Source organism: Syngnathus leptorhynchus, chromosome 11, assembly GCF_054491065.1.
Source record: "Syngnathus leptorhynchus isolate UIUO chromosome 11, UIUO_Slep, whole genome shotgun sequence".
Taxonomy (NCBI): Eukaryota; Metazoa; Chordata; class Actinopteri; order Syngnathiformes; family Syngnathidae; genus Syngnathus; species Syngnathus leptorhynchus.
Window position 1 is genome coordinate 3,848,476 of NC_141205.1, and position 21,803 is coordinate 3,870,278.

At 41.3% G+C, this 21,803-nt stretch overlaps 1 protein-coding gene across 12 annotated transcripts in view; it reads left to right on the forward strand.

Annotated features, from left to right (window-relative positions):
• The first annotated feature begins 7,769 nt into the window (after positions 1-7,769).
• Positions 7,770-21,803, forward strand: part of tafa1b (TAFA chemokine like family member 1b) — a 109,297-nt gene continuing 95,263 nt past the window's right edge. For 10 of the 12 annotated variants that reach the window (XM_085923190.1, XM_085923183.1, XM_085923185.1 and 7 more), the window contains exon 1: positions 15,489-15,627. The gene's annotated coding sequence lies outside the window, so the exon portion shown is untranslated. Of the gene's footprint in view, positions 7,826-15,488; positions 15,628-20,341; positions 20,888-21,803 lie in introns of those variants that run through there. The other 2 variants (XM_085923188.1, XM_085923186.1) reach the window with 2 other exon arrangements.

Consider the following 21,803-nt stretch of genomic DNA (forward strand, 5'->3'; position numbering starts at 1 on the left):
ATGATGACTGAATATGTTTGCCATCTGTTATACATGGAGAGAGATGTGCCGAATACATGATGGCAGTGACCATCCCTTCTCCTTCACTTTCTCTCCTCCTTTCCTCTTTTTCTTGCTGATTTTAATTCCTTATTCTGTCGTGGAGCATGCTGTCTAAGCTGTTAGGATTCTTGGAGTTGACTCAGCAGTTTAGTGCATTCATTCCCAATCCTGCTCACTCATTTGCTATTCTGTAACTCTGTTAAAAGAAAGCTCAAGCGATTGCTGGCTAGTTCAAGCAACACAAATGTAATGTAAACACACAAAGTTACAAAGTCGATAAATTCTAAAATCGAAATTGATTTTCCTTTGAGTGCATGTTGTAAAACAGGGCTTTTTGACTGGTTTAGTCCAAAGGACCTCTAGTATGTCCAGGCTATCTATTTGGATCTGTATGTCTATTTTGGGAATCTCAGCTACATTTGACATTATTTGGATGGGTAAATGATTCATAAAATTAGCTGGAGAATAAATCAAGTCTAAAATGACTCAAAGATTTAACCCACCGCCTTCAAGGTTGAAATCTACCACTCTATAACGGAGCTAGGGCCCTTGTAACTTTGCTTGGTGAGGGGGGAACCTGTTCAAATTTGTAACACTTGGTGAACCCGTCTCCAGGAAGACATAAAAAGTCGCACACATTGTTCACAAAATCCGCTGGAAAATACATAAAAGTCTAACGAATAAATCAGTTTTATTTTTAAAAATGTTATAGTTTTCCATTTCCAATTTCGCGGACAACCTACAATACTGCCACGGACCACTAGAGAGCCGCGGACCACAGGTTGACAAACCCTGTTGTAAAATATACTGTCTATAAAATACATGATGTCAAATTTGTTTAAATTAAGCTGGATATTCAAATCTGACAGACTGAATCAGAGACACTGGGAAAATTCAAAAGAAGATGGAATTCGCAGTGCTACGGAAGTAAAGGACACTCGATATTGGATTGACAGTGTGGTGCAAACTCCGGGTTGCAGGGTTGGGAGCTCCTCGCTGTCTGTTGTTTACAGAGCACCCCTGCTGCCATTTAAGTGTGATTGAGGGCTTATTTGTGACTGCACTTCCTGTTGGGAGCTGTGGTGCTCTGACACTTGGCGTAATGATTCCTTGCTGAGTGTAAACTGATGATAGATTGTTGGGGGAAACCACAAATTAGTCACTCCGTCTTCGCATTCCTTGTTTTCCTCATGGGAGAGGAGGTGCGGAAAAATGGGACAGAAACAAGTCAAACTTCATTAGAGCCATTGGAGCACCTAAAATATAAGGCGGAAACGACAAGTGTGTGACGATTGTTTTCTGCGCTTGGATGAATCTCAATTATTTGAACTTGAACCTGCGGTCAACCTTTCGATCAGATAATTATACAACAAATGACTTGATTGATTTTATATCAATGCTTTTGACTTTGTGAAATTGATTCAAAATTCTATATTGCGCTCTATATATCACTAGTTACAGTCATAAAATAAAAACAGGATGTTGATACACGTGAATTGTTTTATACCAGCAAGCGTCATTTCTTTTGACTCAGGACAAAATTGTTAAACAAGGGCCACTTTTCATTTTTAAAATGATCTATTTTCCCCCTCCTGGTAAAAGGTCCGCAAAATCGTGATTCTCTTCTCATCGACTTTGTCTTATCTTCGCCGGCATGCTGACACTAAGGCTTTCATCTCATCTCTTGCCCCGTGCCATAATCACTGCTCTTTATGATCGCTTTGCCCTTCGTGCCCTTTCAAGATGTGCCATGTAATGAGGGCTCCCGAGGACTGTCTGAGTGGCCTATTTAGCTATTCAGAAAAGATCAGCCCACACATTCGGCAGTTTCCACTTAGACTCTCTGCCAATACCTCTAAGCCGGGGCACAGTGGTTGTCCTACTCACAAGGTCAAACAATGGATGGAGCCACCAAATTGTAAAGAACAAAAGGAAGTTCATGCATGGCAGGCTATTTGGGTTCTTTGTCCACTCAGTCCAGTACATTGCACAACAAAGCATCCACAGAAACAAAAAAAACCAATTGAATCTAATTTAGTGCAAAATTATTTTTGCTGCAAAGGTTATCATTGTTGTCTGACTGGAAATAGCAAAAGTAAAAAAAAAGACATTAATAAAAAATATTGTATTTTTTTACATTTGACAAAATCATAAAAACACTGTCACTGTCCAAATACCATAAAAACGGCATTTTATTTCATTTCACTTAATTTTCCTCATAGAGCTCATTCGCCATGAATTATTCTCGGACAAATTTTCAAGATTCAACGTGGTTCACGACTTGAGCATATTTCTCACTTCACTTCACTGACCAATCTAACAAACCTTCATGTCGATGCTGTGCCTGTGCTCAGAATAGAAACAGGTACCATTAAAGGTGCACTTACCTTGGTCCTGCTCTTTATAACACTTTAACTGGATAACTGTAATCTATACAGCAATACCATGGCGTACAGAGTGGATAGAAAAAGTCTACACACCCCTGTATGAATACCATTTCTGATTTGGTGACAAAAAATGAGACCAAGATAAATAAATCATTTCAAAACCTTTTGCACCATCACTGTGACTTATCACCTGTATAACTCAATAAAAAATATTTTTGAGAGCTGAAGTAGAAATAAATAAATTTTCAAAATTGTGATGTGTTTCATCACAAAAAAATTGACTTTATTTTTAGACTTTTTATGATACACACTGGATATTTATATGATGCTGTAAGCCTATAGATACATATAAATATGAAGCATTGTACATATGAATATGTTCACAAACACCAGGGACAAAATGCAAAAATGGATAGCACGTCCTCACACTACACACACACAGAGACACACAAAAAAAAGGCTTAGTGCCGCACTGCCATCTTTCAATGATCGAGCCATTGTGCACAGATGTGATTGTGCTATATGGGACCCACATGACTACAATGGGGACCCAGCAGCCTGCACAGCAATTTCCCTGAGATTGGGTGCTAAAATTTGATTTATAATATACTCAGGTGAAAGACTGCATTTGCAATAAATTAGAGTGATCCTTCAAGCTTTATTTCTGTTTGCTTTGTAGCAATGTTGTTATTTGAGAAGGAAGGCGCGGCATTTTCCTCAAAACAATGAATGCTTTGTAAACCCACAGCAATGTTTTTTTAAAATGAAAAGTACAAGCTCGGAGGCAATTTGAGTCACGTTAATTAATAATATAGTTCACATTGTTAAGTTTCCACCCACAGGAATGCAACAACAACGTTAACTGTAACGGCTTCCATTAATTATTTCCCGGCTGTGAGTGGTGAGGTCATAGGCACCACAATAGTTTTTCCGAGTAATTTACGAGATGGATTCTCACAGACAGACAGATCATTCACAAGACAACAAGGAAACTGAAAATGAGAGTTTATGGCTCTCTTTCTGACATCCCTCTCCAGCGAGATTTAGGATGGACTTGTCTGAGTGTACATTGGACTATTGTGACTTTTGAATTGTGATTCACCTCACAATATTTTAGCTCCAGCCTGCTGTCCTGTTACTTCCAAGCGCAACACTCACAGTCAGCTTCGGTCACACTTGGCTCCCTTTCTTGTCAGGGAGCTTCAAGTCATACCGGTCTTGAGGATTTGAAGCTTATGAAGTGAGTGAGGCGATGTGTCTCCATTCAACTAACCTGATTACAGACTATCTATTTGCCCGTGTGAGTGCACAGTGTAATCTGAAATAACACCTGGTGATGCAAAATAGAAGGTTTGCCAAAGTATTTGGCAAAGCCCCAAACCGAATTAAGGTGGACAATTCTTCTCTGTCATGACCTTGAGGAGAGGTGCACGCTGGTTACCGCTCCCCGGGAAAACCGAGTGAAGACCGTCTTTTCTTGACGCCTCTCGAAGAAATAGGTGGAATATGTTAATCCTTCTGGGACTGGGAAGAGCAAAGCCAGTTTGCAAAGGTGCCAAACAACGGTGTTTGGGGGAGAAAGGGAGCATGAAAGACACACACACACACAAGTGAAGGAAATTGGTTCTGCCTGGACAGAGGAGAGCAGTCAAAGGAGAAAGAGACGTCGGGTGAAAGACAGAAAGGTGACAGGCGTGTGCAGGAAAAGGCAGACGGGCAGAGCCAACAGAGGAAAAAGCGAGTGATGGAGCCAGCACGCCCAGATGGAAAGACAAGGGCACATGTAGACGAAAGCCTTCAGAATTTGTCAGTGTGACACAAAAAAACGGGGTGACATCTATTCGTTTCGGCAACGGCGGTTCAAGGTACACGATATGGACGTGCAAATGAACAATGGTACTTTACGCATCCAATTATGGCACGACGACAACATTTGAGCCATAAAATCATTTGATTACAACAAAGTCACATCCACATGTCATTGGTGGCAGATGGCTGGAGATTGCTCTTCAGGGCTTTGCTGGAAATGCTAATGTAAGCCTGATAGCTACATTAACCGATGGCTAATGTTCAAATAATGGGGCTAACTAGCGGTGTTATGAATGAAATACAGAGCCGGCTTAGTCGTTTATTGTGTAATTAATGTAAGCCTCGGGATATTCTCGGCATCAATTTTCATCCATGAAGGGATCCGGGCGACTTCTCTTCAATCACAAGTAAATGAGCAAGGCATTCGAGGAAATCAGTAAATGTGCACTGTATATTCCAAGAACATGCATCGACAGAGCCAAGTGAGGTGTGACGCCGCGCACAAAAGGCTGATGAATGCAAATCCTTTGCTCCAGTCATTTCCGTCAGCTCGCACTGTCACCATCTATTGAGTGGGTAGAGTGAGAGGCGTCTGGGCTGCGGCGGCAGCTGTGGGACCAGCTGCTTTTCATCCCAGCTAGCGCCTGGGCCATACGATCCCGCTCCGTCGCGCTCCCGCCTCATCTCCACCTAAACTGATCAGCATGCATATTGATGCATTCTGTCCGCCTGCCAGGAAGAGAGTTGAAAAGTCTATAATCTATGACTGCCATGAGGACTTTAAGGAGCTGAGTTGTTAGCTCCCATTTCATATAAACGCTCTCACCTCCGCCGCTTCCCCACAGTCGTAATGCTGGAGCTGTCAGTAGGCCGAGAGTTACGACCTCGGCACGGGGAGGGCATTTTGTCATAGAGATGAAAAGTGGATAAAAAGAATGTGGGCAGTGGAAGACTATAAACTTGGTTTATTGCATTGCGGTGCGCTGCTTTCACAGAGCACATGCTGTTAATTAAGGAGAGCATAGCAGAGCCGGTACTCCCGATGGATAGATGATGGATGGATTAGGTAGGTAGGTAGGTGGTAGGTAGATAGGTGGTAGGTAGGTAGGTAGGTAGATAGGTGGTAGGTAGGTAGGTAGGTAGGTAGGTAGGTAGGTAGGTAGGTAGGTAGGTAGGTAGGTAGGTTGGTAGAAAAGTCATTTGGTCAGTATTGATAGATAGATAGATAGATAGATAGATAGATAGATAGATAGATAGATAGATAGATAGATAGATAGATAGATAGATAGATAGATAGATAGATAGATAGATAGATAGAGAGATGAATAGATAGATAGATGCTATTCTCCATGGCAATCTTGCTTGGCTGCACTGCTTGCTTAACTAGCTCCCCATGTCCTTATTTTGTCTGTTGTGACTAATGTTGCTCTCCTGCATCTTCTTTCCTCCGCCCTTCTTCCTTCCCATATGTCTCATCACCCACTCATGCACCCCGCCTCCTCTGCACCCATGAACCTGCCCGCATTGTGCCGCTGCTTTGCAGGCCTGCCCACTCACTCATCTGGCTGTCTGCCTTCCATCTCCTTCAGCCATCCTTCCATTTCACAGTGGGTGCGAACAATGAAACTTCTTTTTCCTGGGGCGCCAATGCCGGGATTGGATTTCATTCCTCAAATGAAACACCACAAAAGGAAAATGTTTTGTAAACTGGAAGTAAAAGGTGTTGATGTTTGCGTTTGACAATAAAATGAGGGAGTCATTGTGGGCACATTGTGGCTTTTCAAAATGGATAGAAAGAGAAAAACCAATATGAAGGCCTTTTATCCCAAACAATAAAAAAAAGACGATTGGTGAGACATACAAACATTGGATAGAGGTATTTTTGGCAGTTCAGAACTTTTAGGGGTGCTGAGATTACAGTCAATCAAACAATTCAAGATCTCTTTAATTGACAGGCCTATGTCATGGCCCTCCCCTGCCTGTTGTGGGGAAGGGCCGCCTGAGTGGTGGCACCTGAGCTGTCAAATTGTTTGTGCTGTGCTGTGCTCTTTCATTCTCTCTGCTCTCTCCCCCACCAGGTAACACTTTTTTTTGTCTATAGTTCATCTTTCGTTCCAGTTATCTTTGATTGACACTTGAACACAATCGCACCCACCCAGTCAATTGCATTCATACACTGCATGTACACCACTGATTCTTACTCACACCTACCTTGTATTTATTTTGGTATTGAATTATCATTAGTATTGTTTGTAACAAAACAACATCTTGATTGGCCTAAATCCTTTGAGTTATCTCCTCACAGCTAGATTTTTGTGTGTTGTGACTTGCCATCAGTACAAAAGAAATTCCCCAAAAAACAAAAACAATCTTTAATGATTCATCGCAAAAAGAATCAATCCACTTTCACAAGATACTTTGTGAAAAGTACATTACTGGTTTTTCAAACCGGAATGGCTGTCACTCTCTGCTGTGTTAGTCCTTGATGGTGGCCAATGTATAATACATGCAACAGCACAATGGGAAGATGAGCCCTCTGCCCCATCAATGTTTTATTTATTTTTCAACATTTGATTTTCTTTTTGACCTGGGATCAATTTGTGCCACGCTCCTTTCAAGTCACAGACCTAAAACAGCAAAGATAAATGAGCTAGGTTTCAATGTCGAAAGCTCATGTTACGCTCCAAAACCTGTTCAACAATTACAGTCTGCCATTGATTGGATGCATAGGAGTTCGGCGGCAGAGACAGAGGCTTTAAAAGTGCCGGGGGTTCCTTTGCAGAAAGCCCGATTCCTAGAGGCAAAAATCTTTGAAACTAATCCTAAAACTGGATATTTTTCACTTCTCTCTCTCTCTCTCTCTCTCTCTCTCTCTCTCTCTCTCTCTCTCTCTCTCTCTCTCTCTCTCTCTGTGTCTCTCTCTGTGTCTCTGTCTCTGTCTCTGTGTCTCTGTCTCTGTCTCTGTCTCTGTCTCTCTCTCTCTCTCTCTCTCTCTCTCTCTCTCTCTCTCTCTCTCTCTCTCTCTCTCTCTCTCTCTCTCTCTCTCTCTCTCGCCCCCCCCTCCAACACGCACACACAAGGAAAGGCAAAAATGAGATGCAGTCCAAGCCAGAGCAAATTAAGGATCTCAGAAAAGAGATGCAAGTCTGGATGGCACAAGTTTCTGTAAGAATTTCATGGTTCCCAGCTGCCGCATATGCGAAAGAGGTTGACAGATTTGGGTCTGATCTTGCCTCATCTTTGGGCTGGATTGTTTACCTCTGTCATATCCTCGGGTCAACACTTGTTTATGATAGTCTAGAACATTTTTAAAACAAAAAGCATTTTTTATTTTTTTGTCCCAGCACTCAATTTGTGTACCTTTTTATTTAATGGATTCATAAACTCCTGAGCGTCTGCCTTACCTTATTTTCCATCATTCAGTGATGCTTTTAGTGAGGCGGTTCTTGAGCTAATGAATAGATGGACAAGTCCTCTATTTAGCCTGACTCTATTAGAATATGTTTTTGTAACGCTTTTACAGGTCTGGTTGTCCAGCTCCATCTTCTACCTGGACAGTTGACCTCTCAGTACCACAACCTGCACAAGTAAGATTTGGCGAAAGAAGCAGAAACCTGAAATATTTAATATTTTATATAATATAATATGATATTTATACTTAATGAAGTTAACAAGAAAATGAACACACTAATGGATAGCATTGACATTGACCAAGAATTGCCACTGAAATATTGCACAGTTGGCTTGATGATGATAAAACAATAGTCGTAATAAAGCTTCTACACTTGGGTTATCTTAAATTATTTCTATTCATACCTTTTTATTGGGCAACAATTTGTTACAAGGACGAGAGGGCCAGTTAAGTGGTCAGCATTAATGGGCTTTGACTTAGGTGTGGAATAACAAGAAAAGTCCAAATATTGTCGGTGTGTTTTGGTGAAGGTCCATCCCAGTTGGGCCCTGACGGATTCAACTTCACAAGTTGTTATTATTGAAATGAACGTGCATAAACAAGATTTATACTTCCCCCATTTGGCATTAGTAGAATTAGAACAACTTTACAGCCCTGATTATTGCGCAGGATATATTCCACATGGCATCACATCACTTGAAATAAATGTGCATATACATAAAGTGCCTTGAGGGTGAAATTAGTCATGTTAATAACATCTTTATTATTCCATCCGTGAGAGTGAGACGGTTTCACAAACCACGGCGGGAATGCGGGACATTCATTTTTAATAAGCTCACGTCCAGATCAGACATGGAAAAGGGCCAAACATCTTAGCTTATACTCTGCAGATGAAATGAACAAATATAAACATTGGGCATCCTGGTATTTTATTCTGTGTAATGAATCACCAATTTTTTTCTAGGCTACACAGATCTTGACAAAAATGTGTATGACGCATTCAGAAAAAGACGCCGCATGAGTTTTCCTTGCATAAACCTTGAAAATCTGGTCACTGATGCCTCCATCATAACATAATTTGTTACTTGCATAAATCATCACATTCAACCACTTGCAATATTCTCCACTGTGAAAAAAACAACCACACACACTTTAATCGACACTTTAACTTAAGACTTATTGATGGCAATTACTTTGGAGGCGCATATGTGGAATCATAAGACACAACGTTCACTCGCCTCCAGCAGGTAAATAAGTGATCTCGCGTGAAGCACTTTGGAGCAGCCGGAAAAGCCAGCTGGCTTTTAAGGTTTTGTCAGCATGACTGCACGTGTAGCCTTCTAAACAAAGGCTCACTTGCTTTGCCCCCCGGCTACACCTGCCAGGATACCTTTTTGTCATGGCGGCATAGAAATATACATCAGAGAGGATTGACAATGGATGACACAAAGCGAGGTGACAAGTTAGAGGCATGCTGGCTTGACTGTCTGGAGCATGTGGCTGTGTACAAAATATTTCCAAAAGATTCATTCATTCATTCATTCATTCATTCATTCATTCATTCATTCATTCATTCATTCATTTATTCATTCATGTATTTATTCGAGTATGTATGTATGTATGTATGTATGTATGTATGTATGTATGTAATTTATTTATTACAGAATGGTACACGGGGTTGGTACATCTGCCTCACAGTACTGCATTCCTGTGTGGAGTCTGCACAAGATTTACAATTTCTTCCTCAGGAACGAATTTACAGGCATAATCGACTGTACATTAAAAAGAGCAATGTGGGCAAAACCATAAAAATGAACTGTAGGCAATAAAAAAAACAAGTATATAAAAGCAGGCCATGTAAAATATAAAGTGTGCGCTAAGTACTTGTTTAAATACTTTATTAACTAAAAACAACAATAACCAAATTCTGTAAAATGTCCATATTAAAAAAAAAAATCTGATATTTAGCAGTAAACCTGAAGCGCCAAATGTAAACGTAAAGGACACAACAAGGTCAATGTCATTATTAGCCATTGCCGGTTTTAAATCATTCAAGGAAATAAAAAATTCCCAGTGACTAACAACAGCATCTTGTAAATGTATTCATGTATGTTAGTTACAGGAAAGCATTCCTGCCGGCCATCGATCGTAAGTCTCAGAGCCCGGGGCCAGAAATGCCTTTATTGTATTTCACCTAAACGGTCCTTTCATCTTCCAAATGCTATTGACAGCAAAGACGCAGACAGAAAGGCAGCGGGGAGAAAAAAAAAAAAGCACACCACTCAAGGCTAATTGTTTTTCTTACTGCACCAATATGTATAGATGGGCTTCATGTTTACACACAATCTTCAACTTGAAAAAGACAAGAAATGTTGTGATTTCACACTGTAGGTATATCAGAGGTCACATGAATGAAATTGCCCTTTGCTCATAAGATCATGTGAGCTTTTAAAGTGACCTGACCTTTAGACAAACGATGCAAAACTGATAGAGGCACAGGTCTACTGTGAGTAAAAAAAACACAGGACAAAACCAAAGTACATTTTCACAAAAATTAGAGTTAATTTTACTTGATTTGTTGAGCATGAGATGGATTATTTTTCAGTTTTTTCCCAAGCATTTTGTTGTTTTCATTTAATTTAATGAAAAAAAGCTTGAGCTTGACTTATTTTGTTAGTTTTCATCACACAGGAATCCCCGAGCTGAGATTCATAGCCAAGATTCTGACTCCAGCTTGTGAACTGTGTGAAAGATGTGCTAACCAAAAAAAAAAAGGTGCTATGGTTACATCATAAGAGTAACAAGCACTCCATGCTACGACTAGCAAGGTTACTGTAGCCCGCGTTGTCCACAATGAAGTTCATTTGCACGTCTGAGTCTTTTATAAAAACCCAGAGCTAACACATCCAAATAAATCCCAGCAATGTGGTAGCGAATATGCAGGACCTATTTACGTCACTAAGCATCAGCACATCCCTCTTTGGGACATACTCCTGCTTTGACTCCTCCACACAGGCATGCTATACACTTTACATGCATGAAGACAACTCAGTGGTCAGACGGAGACTCAGACATCCATTGAGGCTACTTTGTGGCGTTTGATTCTGTTCTACTTAGTATAGATGGCTGTTGCTTTCCGGGAAACGCTCAGTGGAAGCAGATGCTGGGCCATGTTTCCCAACACTAACTGCTTCTGGCATCTCGGGGACTTGGCTTGGCTCGGCTCCTCCCATCCTGGCACCTCCAAAGAAGAAGCAGGTGATCAAAATGGAAATCCAAGAAACCGAGATGTGAGTTGAGAGAATATTGTATCTTTCAGCTCATAAAGTTGAGTTTTTCGTCAGACTTGCCGCCACCCAAAGTTTTGGACTTTTCCCCTCCTTTTGGAGATTGTCCAGATGGACATAATATTCATTCACACATCTACCTGCCTACCAGCTGTTTTTGAATTTAAGCTTGTTATTTTCTGCTAAAGGGCGCATATCAAAATCTTTACCCCTTTGATTAATGCAGCCCGAACACTTTGGAGAACAAAGCGACCGGCGACTGCTTGCTGCGTCTGTACAATGCATTCACCCCCTGCGTTTGAAAAGGTCATTAATGACGTGCTCGGACCCCTCCGGTTGGAATGCCGATATCACTTCAGAGGGTAAAGCGGCCTAAAATGATTCCTGCGGTGCCTTTCTGTCAAACCCCGTAGCAAACAAAGCGAATCACGTCAGCGCTCATTTATTTTGATATTAAAGACCTGATGCCCGTGAGTGCAAAAGAGCAGGGGAAAAGGTTAAATTATATGCAAAGTGAGTTGAAAATACGGTACGCTTTGTTGATTTTAGAAAACTGGAGCTGTGTGTCCCTCATGTTAAATAAGTGGTGGGGAAGGAGGACTAAATGAGTCAATATGAAGAAATATGTGTTTTGTGCTATAAAAGTTCTGATGAAACATTTTTCTGATTTTAATACAATCTAAGCAGGTGTCTAATTATCATCCCAGACTGTTTCATTTACTGAAGTAATCTCAGTTTATACCGTAAAATGTTAAAACAGTCTTAATGGTTTGATGGCTTTATTGAATTCTTCGGATGAGCTACAAGTTCATTTCCATTGGCATCAGCGTTGTCGTAAATGTTGGTCACAGTTGTGGATCCTCTCGGTGCTTATGGGGACTCTGCTCGTGATTTAAGAGAGACGTCGCAGCGAGAGCGGGGCTTCATGCATACGGGGTTTTATTTGTATTCGGATGTGCTTTATATGTGCCGGTTTTATTCATAAATATGTCAAGAACTCATTGGTGGCATAGTATAATCATTTTTAAAAAAGAAAAGGTGAGAGTGATTTATGTTGGAGCTGCTTGAAGAGGTGGAGGGCCGGGAAAAGGCTAAGTGTAGCAAATCCAGAGAAGAATGAGACAAGACAGCTGGAGGGACTGAGCCAATAGATGGAGGGAAATCCGCATTTCAATTAGATGAAAGCAATTGTTTTTATCTTGAGTGCAGGTTAATGAAGTTAATTAGTCTTTGCAGCACCAACCCTCTGGCATGTCAGCTAATCGCTAGAAGCTTTAGATAGTGCCACTCAATTTTAGCTTACTGGAGTGTAGTTAGAAAACAAACACGGGCTTATCTGACCGTTTGGGGGTTCTATCAACAGTAGGATGTCTTTTGACCTACCTAACTCTGAACAACAACAAGCTTCGGCAACCTTTGGCACATCCACTCATTGATCAATTCATTATGCGAGATTTATATTTTTTGTATATATATCACACATTAAAATTAAAGAAACTGAAAATGGTTAAAACATAAAAAAAAGTAAATCAACAAAACAAAATGGAAAAACATTCACATTACAGAATACATACAAACAAAATACCGCAGAGTATACGTACAATCGTACTGCTATTGGCAATTCTATAACGGCCTGAGTTTCTGACAAAAAAAAAACAAAATAGTGTGCTAAATTTACACAATTTTTTTCCCCAAGTGTGAATGCTCAAAATGAATTCATTTGAATGCAGAAAATTGCTGGAGTTTTTGTCAGGCATCTCCAACCCAGTGAATACTATTGTAGAAACAACATGCGCAGTCCATGGTGCTGAACCCGTTGCAGGCCATTTCCTTCATTTGCAAAGGTGGGGCAGTTGAAAGACTAACTTTTATTTTCTTTCACAACATCTCACATGTTGATTTAAAAGCTTCTGATTACCTAGACTAAAAAATCATGAATAATAATAATAAAAAAGTCTCCAGCATACCTGCATTGCTCTCCATCCACTTAAATAAACCAGAAAGCTCATTAATAATTTCAACGATTTTACTCTGGCTGTGACATTTGTGAGCTGCAGACATCATTAATGGCAGATGGAACACAAACGTGGCTTGTTTTCCTCGGACGGCACAACTGCGATGTGACCGTCATCACCAAAGCCAAACATCCTCATCAAACTATTGTTAACGTGAGCTCTTTCTTAGCAAGAGACATTTGGGATTCTTAATTAAGTCTTCGGTGTCAGGAGGGCAACGTCCATGTTACGCCTCTGACATTTGAGCGGCAATGATAGGGGAAAGCAAAAGTGCACAAATTCTATTAAATTCCATTAAGCGCACAGTGTGCAGGGTGAGCAGAAGAGAATATGGGGCACCCCGGGGAGTCTTGAAGTAGTATTTCTTTGGCCTATAACATCCTCTCAGTGGGAAATTAAATCAGTTTCGCTTCTCCACTCCTGACTCAGTACTGTCCGATTTTAGCATAATATAATAAATTATAATAGAATGGAACATAATATAATATCAGGCAAATTATTCTCTGCTTCATTGCCCCGAAGATACCGACCAGAGCAATGTTGCAAGCTAAGCTACAAAATGACAACTAGAACGAGACATTGAATAACGAGAGTAACTTGAATGACAAATTCAGCTGGCAATTGTTTTAACTGTGCCAAATACTTGAATGTGTGTGCCTTTGTTGATTTTTACTTCTGATTCTGACAAATGGAAGAAGATGGATGGCTAGATACAGAGCAAAGGAGGGTAGTTTTCAACAATGTTGATACATGTTGGCATGTTTGAATGAAAAAAAATAAACTGAGCAGGCATCCAAATCCATCTTTCTATTTTGATTTTACATGGAAAAAAAATCCGCTTTGACTTACAACAAAATGGCTTGGCTGCTCAGTGCCCTAAATTATCCAGGACCTGGACAGGTTTGCCGCTACATTTCCTGTGTGAAATATGAAGGCAATAAGACGCCATAAAAACGGCGGCAGTTCTTTTTGATCCGACTGAGCTCTTTGTAGTGCGGCGTTATCATTTGAGTGGCGTGAGTCTTTTTTTATTGACTCATTGCAGATTTGGAGGAAATGATAAATGGATCTTATGGTTTCATGGATGTAAGTACTGCACAGCTTGTTTGTAGTCTTGTGTGCATGCAGGACATCCTTTGAGTGTTAGCTCTCCTCCCCTTGATATGCAGATTCCTCCTCTTACTGAAGATGCAACATATTCTTGAGCCATCGCATTCTCCAAGTCCAGGGTTACCTCTGTTGTGCCATCGGACAGCGGAATAAATCTGCAAACTTCCCAACAAGAGGATTTTGATATAATTTTGGTGGGGCACAGATGTGTGTTGGTGAGTCATCTGATTTCGACAGATGAATTGGATGGAATAACAAACCATTAAAATGGAGGCTTTGAGACTTTGCCTCAGCGTGAAAGGGACCGAGGCGTTCATTTGACAGATGAACGTGTCAATATTGCACGGCAACAGACTTTTTTGCAGTAAGCATAGTAGGAAGGAAAATGAATTGATGTGGAAGTGACCTTTGATGACACTACATTATCAATAATCCGTTAATTATTCAGACCTCATGTTGAGTAAATATCGTATTATTCCTCCAGCATCGTGGGTGATGTGACCTTGCCCACAGGCGCTGATTACATAGTCAGAAAAGCTATTCAACAAGTAGACACTTGGAAGCAAGATGCAATGAACCGTATTTTTCCGACTGTAAGGCGAATTTAAAATCCTTTAATTTTCTTCAAAATATAACAGTGAGCCTTATAATCAGGTGTGCCTTATATGCGGATGTACAAGGTTGTTCCTGCTAATGTAATGGGCATAAGATGAGGAACAAACTTAAAACCTCAGCGGTAAAAAAAAGAAAAAAAATCTGTTATGCTGAGTTTAAACATTCCCCACTTTCAACTTTGCGCAGTCACCTAAAAACGTTTGAAGCAGAGCTTTCAATATCACTCATAAATGTTTTAAAATCCAGCAATATTTATTCTCATCTACTTTTATGGCAAATCTATATTAGAGCCATTAGGCGTACATTAGCGAGTGAAGTATATTTGACCTAATCCCGGTCCTCATCCAGAAGTCAATGGGCTGCATTAAGCCGGCCTAAATAAAATCTATGGGCCCGGCGATATTTTTGCACAAGTCACTTGAGTACTACTTTGCAGACCCGCTCGTTCCACCTCCAGCTAATTGGCACATTTATAACTTGAACATGATCCCAGTGTGACTCCTGCCTCTCAGGGACAGAAACATAAAACAGCATTAGGATCACATGTTATCAGACTAATGCAAACAAACACGATAATCATTTTTGCGAGAATTTGATATTTTTATCAAAATGTCACCCCCTTCGCTTTGCAACAATGGATGCAAAAACAGGTTCAAACCTGTTTGATCATGTAAACAGATCTGGAGGCTGATCTATTCATTTTCTGCTAAGCAGGCAAAACTGTTGCTCAAAACACTGAGGACAGTCAGCCCGAAAAAAAAAAAAAAATCCTATACAAACAAATCGATGAGGCAACAAGCAACACCTGGACGAGACACATAGGCTCCACCTTCTTTTTCATCAAGTGAATCACCCAAAAATTTTTTGCACATTTGGTGAAGTGAATGTCTTCGTTCATGGGGATTTTTTTTACCAGCACACAATGGTCACTGTGTTTATCTTTCTACCAGGTAAGTGATATCACCCATGTTTGAAAATCTGCAAACAGAATCCGCCGTGATCCATCTTACAAATTTTGGCCAGTGTGGACAGGTTTTGGTGGTCTTTCTCTCCCTGTCATTTCTCCCTCAATAAGTTAGCCCCAACATGAATATTAATGGTAATGGGTGAAGAGCACAGTTCGGGTGGCAGTGAATGGCTTTTTCTGCTTGGCCCTTCGACAGCAGAACTCCTCTAATGGGTTGAGCCTGACTCGATTGAATCATGTCCCTTGTGAAGAGGATGTAAATTGTCGATCATGCCCCCCCTCCTCTCTTTTTCTGCCATTTTCAGCTCTTGCACAATTCAACTTGCTCATGCGTTCAATTTTTCTTATCTAACGTATTTCTATCAACCCTGCTATTTCTTTTGAGGGTTTGAAATGGCTGTGCTCATGTTTACACATGATGCATGTATTGCCCCTTTTCATCTTTTTGTTTTTTTAAAGGAGACAGCAGTTCTCTAATTCAATGCATTTTTAAAGGGGGGGGGGGGCAGAAACAGTTGTCATATTCTGACTTTCATTTATTTAATTGCCTCATATTGCAGTCATGTCACAAATACTTGATGAAACAGGTTTGGAAACATTTTATCATGAGTGAATTCAGTTGCAAATCATACCATCTAACGCAACAGGAGAGGTTTGCTAGGCTTTCATGCAGCCACATAAAATCTGAAAAAAAAATCCTGCTTAGATTCAAGCTGTATAAAGATAACTGTTTCATTACAAAACTCACCATGGCCGTTTAAAAAAAACAAGAGCAAACCTAACACAAAGGATACAGAACCAAATATCATGAAAATCATATAATGGGTTGGAAATGGCTTGTTGCCATGGATACTAAGGTGATTCAAACACTTTTGCAGATATTCGACTGATTTGCTCCCTGACTTTTGAATTCTTGTCAAGAACAGACTGTACCAAAAGCATGTTTGGGGAAAATGTGTTAAGTCTTTTATCAAAAAAAATATCAGATATTTGTCATGTGGTTTATTTGATTAATTATCAAAGGAATGTTTCTCTCCACCAAAGAGAACATAAAATTCCCAACAAGCAATTAGTAATGACCAAGTTATTTTGATACTTGTGAAATAATTTACTTTAATTTATTTAAAAGGGCAATGAGCCTTCCAAGGGTGTGAGTATTATTGTCTGAGTAGGTGATGATATATGGGAGCCCAGTCAGGAGAACGCCGCCATGGGGAAAGGAGAGGCCACAGTAAATAAGTGCTTCATCGTCAAGGGGAACGGGGGGGTGTGTGTGTGTGTGTGGGGGGGGGGGTCTTTGCCATTACGCCACTTCATGTTCATTTTTGGCTGCTATTCACCTGTGCACTATCTCATCGTCTTTATGACCCTTCCCTTTTCTCTCTCTTGCCTTTTCAATTCCGTTTCTTTCGTTCTCGCGTGCCTGGCGGGTGATGGCTGCAAGCAAAGTAGAATTGGACGCCTTTCTTGCAGTGCTGGAATTTTGTTTTGAAGGAGTGACTCACTTGCTCATTGCCAATAAAGTCAACCTGCCACATCCTGATATGACCTTCGTGAAATGGCTGATGCGAAAGGTCGCTCGGGTTCCTCCGTCTGTGGGGGTTGCTTGCAGGGGTCAGTAGTAGAGGAAACTGTCGTCCAAATCTTTGTCCTCACTCATCATCCCATTCCCAGCACAGCAAGGTAGTCGAAATCATCTCTTCTACTCCTCCTAGCTTTTCTTTGAGCGATGGAGTGGCTTCTCAAGCCACTGTGGAAAGCAGCACGCCAGGTCAAAGGTGAGGGAAGAGAATAATACCTTTTATGAAATGTTCCTCCCCTGCTGAAATAAAGCAGACTCACGGAAGGCCAGCATGTATTGGCTCTGCTCTGCTCAGCTCAGCTCTGTCTCTCAACAAACTCAGCCCGAGATTCTTTATTCACTGACTCGTGAGAAGCACGCGGTTGCGTTATCATCCGGGACTTGTCCATCTAGCTCCAATCCAGTGGGGGAGAGAAAAGGCAGATTAAAGTCTGAATGTGGATGCTTGTCAGTATGCCGGACCTTTCTATGTTTTCATCATGTACACATTAATGCCATGAGTTCTTGCCTATATTCTGGAGGTAGATGTGGAGGAGTTCAACCTGGCTCAAGTTTGTGACTCATGTGTTAGTCATCAATCATACTCAGTCATTCACTCCTCAGCCTCGGCCTCAGCTCAGGGATGGATAAAGCCTGTACTGCTGCAAGAACACAAGAAATCCAGGCTTAGGGCCAAGCAAATGTACAGCTACCTGATATGTTGGGAGGATATTAAAAATATGGGAGAGTTGCAGAAATGCAAACAAATTCCGGCTACATTTATTAAAAATTTTGATTCTTTTGGATGTTTAGATTTTTTTTTATGCAAGAGGAGGCAAAAGTTGATTTGAGCCGATTGCCTGCACACATCATAATGCCGGTGGAACATTTTTCTTGGCAAGACTTCTTTTCTGGCCTATGTTTTGATGAAATAATTTCTGTATTTTGAAATTAATTAGAATTTACTGTTTCTATACTGTATGCGGTGAAAGTTTGTCATTCTCATGGAGGCTGCAGGGAAATGGCAGTTCCCCTCCCGCCCTCTCTGATTTGTGAAGTGGGATATTGGTGTAATTTTTGTCTTTCGGCTTTCAACTCACCTCCAGTCGCTCGCAACAGGTCTGTTGCTCTCAGCAAGTGGCCTGTCTCATCATTTGAAAACTATTGAGAAAAACATTTTCACAGGTGGTTGCTTCGGGCAGGGGGCCAAAACCTTTCCACCCTCTGATCCAATTAGAATAAGAAGAAAAATATTTTTAGCGGTCCCACAGTTTTGTCGTGGAGTCGGCTCGTAATTTTCTCTTCTCTTTTTCAACCAGTAAGACAAACAACCCCGCTGAGATGAGAATTACTGACCTTTTTCAAACACAAACTCCCCACATTTGGATTATTTATTATTTCCATTCATTAGCCATTTCCTCCTCTTCACCATCCCGCAGTGAAGAAAGTTCCACTGCTTGCATCTTCAAAAATAATTTACATTGCTTGCCTAATCTTTTAGCAGTGCTCTACTCCCCTCTGTCTTCTATTTAAGTGTTTTATAACACTATTGGTGAAAACACTGACAGACCACAACCAAGAGAAGAAAAGCTTTGTAGAGTTTGTTACAAATGTGAGTGGCCACACCATTCAAAAGAGAACAGCTTTGTCTTTTGGGCTTAATTAGTGTTTTGTTTTCCAAAGAATCAGGTACAGAGGCCCGTTGGCTCGACTGGAGAAGAGCACAAAACCCAGAAAAAGGCTAATAAACAAAACAACAGGGACGACCAGGGTCCAAACACAGAGTTGGCCGATGATCGGTCATCGGTGGTTAAGCAGTGGCACAGTCTGAGGCGACAGCTGTTTGGAAATGATGAATGCCCCCGAGGAAGGAAAGTGGGATGAGGGGGACGGCAATTTGTGGAGTGACTGTTCTCGTCCATTCTCTTGACACATGGCGCTTTTTAGCCTAGTGCTGAATAAAACAGAACAAATCAAAAGCATGAGCAAAAAAAACAACTTGTCGAGTGGAAATCATATTTCCCTGGTTTATTGCTTTGATTGATTGTTTTGATCCAAGTTCTGCTGGTTGTTTTCTAAACATACATGGCCACTAGCTAAATAATCTGGTAGCTAAATTTATATTAACTATGAATGACAGTAAATGTAAATGCACTGTTTTGTGAGCTTTGCGTCATTTACATTGCTCTAAACACACTTATGCCAGTCACGTGCTCCACCAATGGATGAAAATTGAGCTATCTTCTACGTTGTCCATCAGAAGCAGATATGTCCAATATTTTCAGTCTTCAGCAAAAATTACTGACCTCTCTGTTTGCTTACTATACTATTGGTATGACTAAATGTAAAAAAAAAAAAAAAACATGATCCGATCAATGACATTTGTCTGCAAAATTCATAGCGAGGTTGTCAACCTGCGCCTGCGGCTCATTTGCATGTCCTCCACATCTCTGTTTAACAGGCAACATGTTAATGGACCACTCCTCTGTATCCAGGAGAAGCGTGTTGTGGGAAGGCAAGGCTCGCTCTCACAATGTTCACCACTCGCACAGCAAAAACTGTGGCCGTGTAACTCTTTTGCCCCCCTTCAACAGAAAGTCACTGAGGGATTCTCATGCTTTTTTTCTGGCCGTAAAACACAAATTATCATCATCATTTCAAGAACCGCTCCAAAGAGCATAGCCAACTGCAAATGGACCGTTTGCTGATTGCAAAACTCAGACGAGGCATTCTGCCGCCTATTAAAACTCTCATGCTTACAACATATTTCCCTCTCAAGTGCTGGAGGGTGATGACAGGAAGGGCATAGTTACTCACCCCTCCCTCCACATCCTCTTAGACATATTTTTTTTTTGCGCATGGATACACTCAAAGGCGTTCTAATGAGCCGACGGCTAAACGTGCACCTCTCCCCCAGTCATTGCCGACGGGCGGCTGGGATGTAAAGAATGGTGGTTTCATAAAGCATGCTTCATTTGATCATCAAGAGTTGATGCAGAAGTGAGCTGCAGTCTTACTTTAAGGCATTCAACTCTCTCTCCCTCTCTCTCTCCCTCTCTCTCTCTCCCCCTCTCTCTCCCAGCTGGGTATACACATGCTCACTCGCACAAGCGCTCTGCCTCTCTGATACAGACTCTCTACTTAGTGGCTTGGAGAGAGGACTGTGGCTCACAGCTTCTCAATGAGGGGACGCAGCCAAGGGAAGACAGAGCGCTCCTTCCTCGGGAGCCTTCCGCTGTATGCGTGACAAGGAGTGTGAGGGTGGGGGTGTGCACAAAAGAAGCTTCCCAGTCATCGCAACATAGGAGTTCTACTTCACCGAGAGAGTAAGGCACGACGGCTGGGGCGGCCGAGAGGAACGGAGATCTATCTCCACGTGTGAAGCTGATTACTGCCATGGCATGATGAGCCACCGCTTCCTCCATCCACTGGGTGACACAGACCTGAGGGTGCGCTGGCTTTGGTGACTCTTTTGTGTTTCCAAGGAATTCAAAGAAAAGGAACAGTGCAGATCCAAAGGACGGAAAAGAACAGCCTTGGCCAAGCACCTTTTGTTCTGGGGTCGGCTAATCTGGAATTTCAGGCAGGAAGGTTTCTACAGGATGGATGAATTGAAAGAGTGAGTCGGCTGGGGAGTCGGACGCTTGAACCGAGACTTGGTCCTCTGAAACTTACTGCTCAGGTAAGGGTGTGGGTCACATTGGAGGGCCACCTCTGGTTTTAGGAGCAGGGGGGAGAGTGGAGGGAATTTTTCCAGCTGGAACTTTGACACATGCTGCTCTTGGACTGGAATAGACTGAATTGGGTTTGTCACACAAAAATTAAATTCTGGTGTGATATGTGTTTTAAAATGAGCAAAGTTTACATGCAGCTTTTATGTCATGTTGGCAGTAGGTGAGTGGCTCGCCGCTGTTGTGCGTTAACAACATGTATGCATGAGTGTGATTACACCCATGCAGGTCCTCAACCTTGAATGACAAAAACAAAACTGCGCTTTGGTCGAGGTGAGGCACTGACTGTGTCAAAAATGTCTTCAAAGGTTGCATTTTTTTCTTGGCCATAATATTGGGCATTTTTCCCTTTGGTATGATATTTATGGTAACGGCTGTGTGGCTAATTCGAGCTTTTGTTACATATTGTCTGCATAGATGCTGCACACGAATACCTGACCGTCTTTGCCCTACAGACCCAAAATGCTTTTGGATTGACATAATAATAAAAAAATGTTAAGCAGGTTAATCTGCTATAAATAATAAACAATATATAAGTGAATAAATGCAATTTTTTCTGCACGGATATAGTGAATAGCCTTTTCACACTTTCTTAGAAGCTGTAGTTGACAATGTCCCATTGTGGTGGATTCGAAAGCAAGCACAAACTAATAAGACCTGGAATGGGCAGTATCTTTCATTAAATCAGAGGTCAGCGGTGTCTTTGTATGTCAAGACGGCGACTAAAGAGCATTTGGTTCGAAAAACGTTTGACGTATTTGATCAGTGAACCAAAATAAATCTCTGGGTGGTTTGTATTTAGTCCCCGTGCTCCTCATACTACGGTTTCCTCCCACGTTTCCAAAATGAAGACTTGTGCCCACACGT